We start from the raw sequence: 5,138 nt of genomic DNA on the forward strand, positions 1-5,138 counted from the left end.
ACCCTTTAATTTTTAATTAAGGGCCCATTGGCGTATTATTTAATAGCTTAAACTTAATTAGCAAAACCCTAAACCTATTTCATATTGAGTGGCCGCCCACCTCATCCTCCAGCAGCCTCTTTCGCATAAATTACAGCAGCAAACCTTCAGCAAGCTTCAGCCCTCCATTTTATTTCAAGCAAGTCTTCTCCCTGCTCCCCCGGCGCTTCCCCGATGCGTGTTTCTTCGAGTTTTTGAGCATCTACACATCAAGGCACGCCATATATCTTTATTTTTGCATCATTCACGCGATATAAGAGATGTTATGTGTGTCATTCATGAATGATTCCTAATCCTTGCATGATTGTTACGCTTTTGTTTTGAAGGTGCATGAAAATGATTTTTTTGTGCATAAATCACGCTTTCACGAATTTTGTGCAAGGGGCTGTCGTGTTGTCAAGGAATAGGGGTTGTGCTTGTAACATACCGTATTTTAAACATACTTAAAATTTGCGGGAAAATTTTTTTTTCTTAAATAAACAATAATCTTTAAAAAGATGCAATATGAATAAAATGATTGATTAAATATTTGAAATGTAAAAGAACTTGCAACAAATACTTGTTTTAAACACAAGAAGTAAATTTCTCAAAAATCAGAGTAATTGAAATAACATGCATAAAAATCCTTGAGAACTAAGCGGTCCTCGGGTTAGGCCTCCGCACCGTCTGAGCCAACTCACTGGTCCCCATCTCTTGTCTCCAGGTACTCTTCCTCACTTGGATCGATTAAGTCTAGTGATTCTAAAGACTCAACATTAATAAACTGATCATAGAAAATAATACATAATAAAATCACATGATTTTTAAAGTATCCCATACGTACTTCTGTTCGATCTCGGTTTTCTCGTGCCCTAAACGCAGCGAAAATTTAAAAATTTTTATTTTATTTTGACAATCAAAATACGTTTATGTTTGGGCACTCGTATGGTTTATTGAATCAACATTCAAAGGGAATAATAATTTTATACCTTTGGTGAATAGATCACGTGGCTCCAACTAATCCGATATAAACGGATTAGCTCTTGATGAATCCCTACGAACTTTCTTCGATGAACTCCTTGTTTGATCCTTCTATCAAGTCCACGAATAGATCGCTTGATCCTCTTCCAAATTGCACTAGAGAATATGAAAGATATTTTACGTAGGAGATTAAAATATGAGAAGCGGCTCAACCCTCTTTGCAAAAAGAAGTGGCCGAAAATACTTGAGTTTGAGGAGATGCAATTTTCGAAAATTGCTATGATGGTCTTCTAGGGTTTAGCTCATCAACCATTATTTATAATAAGTGATGACCTAATTACCATAAAATAATATATGGGCTTTTTAATTAACATTAATGAGCTTGATTAATTAATTGGGCTAGTCCAACTAGTTTAATTAATTAATCAAAGTCCATTAAGAACTTTAATTATTTAGCATATTGGACTTGTACTCCTACAAGCTCATTAAACATACTTCCCACCAATTTTAATTTAATATTTAATAAACTCAACTTTTGAGTTTAATAAATTAAATCAATTATAAATTCAACATTTGAATTTATTATTTAAATTATAAATTCAACTACTTTAATTTTATTACCTCCAAAATTTAATATTTAATAAACCCAACTTTTGAGTTTAATAAATTAAATTCTCAAATTTTATAAATTCAACTCCTTGAATTTATCTTCTCAAAATTTAATTATCATAAATTCAACTCCTTGAATTTACTATATAATATAGATTCAACTTTTTGAATTTATTCTCTCAACGGGAACAAATGATCCAGTACTTGTGTGACCCTCAATGGTTCATGGATACAGCTAGCCGTGGGTTCACAACTCCTTGTGATTTAGGACATAATCCTTTATGCGGGCTTACCCTTATTTGCCCCATTCTATGTATCAACAATTGATCATGAGAATGTCAGAAATCATATTTCTGATTAAACCCATCGGATCATAAAAAGAGCGTCTAGTAGCATCGCCCCATGATCCCTTAGGTATCACTGATAGTGCCTGCAAAAACCAGTCGATTATGATTAATGTACAGTACGGTCCCTTCATCTCATATATCCCGATCGAATCTGGAACCATTGGTTCATCGAGTGTTGCATAATAATTCGATCACTATGTGATAACTATAATAGTGGCATCGTGTGTACTATTTGAGAACTCCTTCTCCAACGTACATCTCATACTCTGGCCAGAGATTCCATGCACTATTATTACATCAGATCACATAGGATATCTACACCCGTAGGTGAGCAGTGAATCCCCGACTACAATGCACTGGCTCCTATATGTGTCGCAACTATACCCAACCTCGCCACCTAATGACTCTCCTGGAGCCAGTAAACGAGTCAAAGTACAACCCTAGCATACAGAGCCTCAGTGTTGATCCAGGTCGTAAGGACTAATGGTGTACAATCATAACCACAGGACTTATCCTCTCGATGAATGATAATCACTTGGAAAGTCCGAGGAAGGGTTGTTCGGTATAATCATCATATGACTACCCATATGCATGTTTGGACATCTCTATGCCCTTACCAAGAAACGCAGTACACAACATCACATATGCTAGTCTCGAGCTCAAGCGACCTTTATCCATGTTTTAGGCGGCTGAATCCACTAGGAACGAATTTAGATCATACAGTATTTACAAACGAGTTTCAACATCTAATTACGATTCATTTGTATTAAAGTATAATCAAGGTCTTTATCTATGTTTGATAACATGGTTATACCGATAAAGAAATAACAAAACATGAAATAATGAATTATATTAAAATAAAAATTGATAATTACAACTGAGTCCAATAAAATCCCTAGCCAACAGTTGGCTTGCAGGGCATCTACTCTAACAACTTCAATTCTGAACATACTTGCGTAGACATAGACGTGCCAAGATTTAATAAAATTTTTCATAAAAGTACTTGCATCATATATAATTAAACATGCATATCATCATCATTTTGCATAGAGATATGTTTCAAAGCAAGTGACCCATAACATAGTGCGCCTGATCAAACTAAACCACAGCACTGGGTTGGCATGGATTTCCACTACCACATGCATAAGATCCCCGGTCATACTTTACCTGGTGGATTGGTCCCTGGTCATACTTTACCGCTTTTCGATCCTGATCAAAACCCGATCATACTTTACCGGGGTGGAGAGGTCCCCGGACTCGTTCTCCGGCTTCCAAACCCATTTATATTTGGTCACAAGAAAATTAGCATATCTCAAAAACATAAAATATTTTCTTTAGCACGTCGAACATAGTTAATAGGGTTGAGGGATTCGTTGGATCTCGCTTGGGCTACTGCTACACATGCTAACACGTATTTCAAGCAACTCAAATTTCATAACTTAATCATACCAATCAAACTCACCACTGAAGTAAATAAATAACATATGATTTTCTAGACCACTTGGGACTTGACCATGTTAAACATCATACTAAACCATGACATCGAACCCCGAACCATATCCTGTTGTGAAGTATAAACATTTCCCAATCAATGGAAAACCCGAACCCTGTTTAAACCGTAACTCAATGATTCCCATTCAAGACTCGTAACAAATAGTCTAACCCTCATCAAGCTTGGACATAACAACGTATTAATACTAAAATGAAGCAATAACACCTAAACTTGAAGTTCCAAGGCCCCTGAAACATTGCCTAGGCACTGAGGAGCAGCGCCGCGGCGCTGCCCAGCACGAAGCTGCAACGCTAACCAAACCTCAAAATGTCATCTTCTACCCATTGGATTCCCTATGACTTCTAAAGTAACCAACCCCTTACCGACCCGAACGAAAAACCAAAAATGTCTGATCACCACACACGACATACCTAAACGCATCAATGATCACCCGACGATTCCCAACAAAGCCTACAACAATATAACTCAAGAAACATGAATAAAATATTTTAAAAAATCACAGTTTGAATAGTCATACTAGAATGATCATAACTCACTCGTTTATATACTGTCAAAGCGAAATCGAAAAGTACTATGTTTTATATGTTGAAAGTGTTTCCAGAAAACCAACCAAAAATTTGCAGAACTTGAACTTACAACAGACTCGGTTTTGAGATCTAAAATTTTGATCCAAAATCGTTTCAAACTTTTTGCACAACATACACGGATTTTGCATACAATACGCATCAAAATACTTAGTACGACAAGATCAATGCAAAAATAAAATAATATACATGCCTTTGCGTCTAAACGCTTGAAGATGACGAATATCGGCGCTGTGGAATACGGGAGATGACTGGGGGACGATGCTGCACGATTTCTTGCTCGAAAAAGGAACACAATTCTCCAGAAATTTTCAAGGGAGAAGGGTGGCTGCTACTGAGAATTTAGAACCCTAGCTATCTCAAAAAAAATTTCTGAACGTGTATGTGTGTGTGCGTGAATGTGTGGTGTAGATTAGGTGAAAATTTGCTAAATTAATTAATTAGGTAATTAGGGGCTAAAAGTGCTTAATTAAATATTAAGTAATAAAAATAATACTAATCTAATTATTCAACACTACTCAAAGATTAAATAAAATAATTGAGTACCAAGTTTCAAAATTAAGATCTCCAAATTTTCAAATTAGTATTTGAAAACTTAAAATCTCAAAATCACATAATAAATTAAATAAGACTTTAAAATACTTAAAATTCCAAAAATCACTTAAAATAACAATTTTCTTGACTTGAAATAAAATACCACATTTCAAGAATCGCCTAAATCATCACCGGTTTCTTTTCCCAATCCCCGCATTGAATATTTGTCTGAAACATAAGACTGAAGAAAACATTTTAACGTGAATCAATATAAACATGTAACAATTTAAAATAATGCGAATCGTAAATCGAGCATGGTTAAAAATCATTTTAAAAATTAAATAAATAATTTTGACTATTTAATAAATGCAAGGGTTTAGGTGTACTGATTTTGGGCTCTACAATTCCTCCCAGTTAAATAAATTTTGTCCTCGAAATTATCTTACCAAACAACTTTGGGTAGCGACTTCTCATATCTGTTTCGGCCTCCCAAGTTGCCTCCTCCACTGATTGATTCAGCCACTGGACTTTGACCAACCTGGTCACTTTGTT

Source organism: Primulina tabacum, chromosome 4 (assembly GCF_025594145.1).
Source record: "Primulina tabacum isolate GXHZ01 chromosome 4, ASM2559414v2, whole genome shotgun sequence".
In the NCBI taxonomy this organism is placed as follows: Eukaryota; Viridiplantae; Streptophyta; class Magnoliopsida; order Lamiales; family Gesneriaceae; genus Primulina; species Primulina tabacum.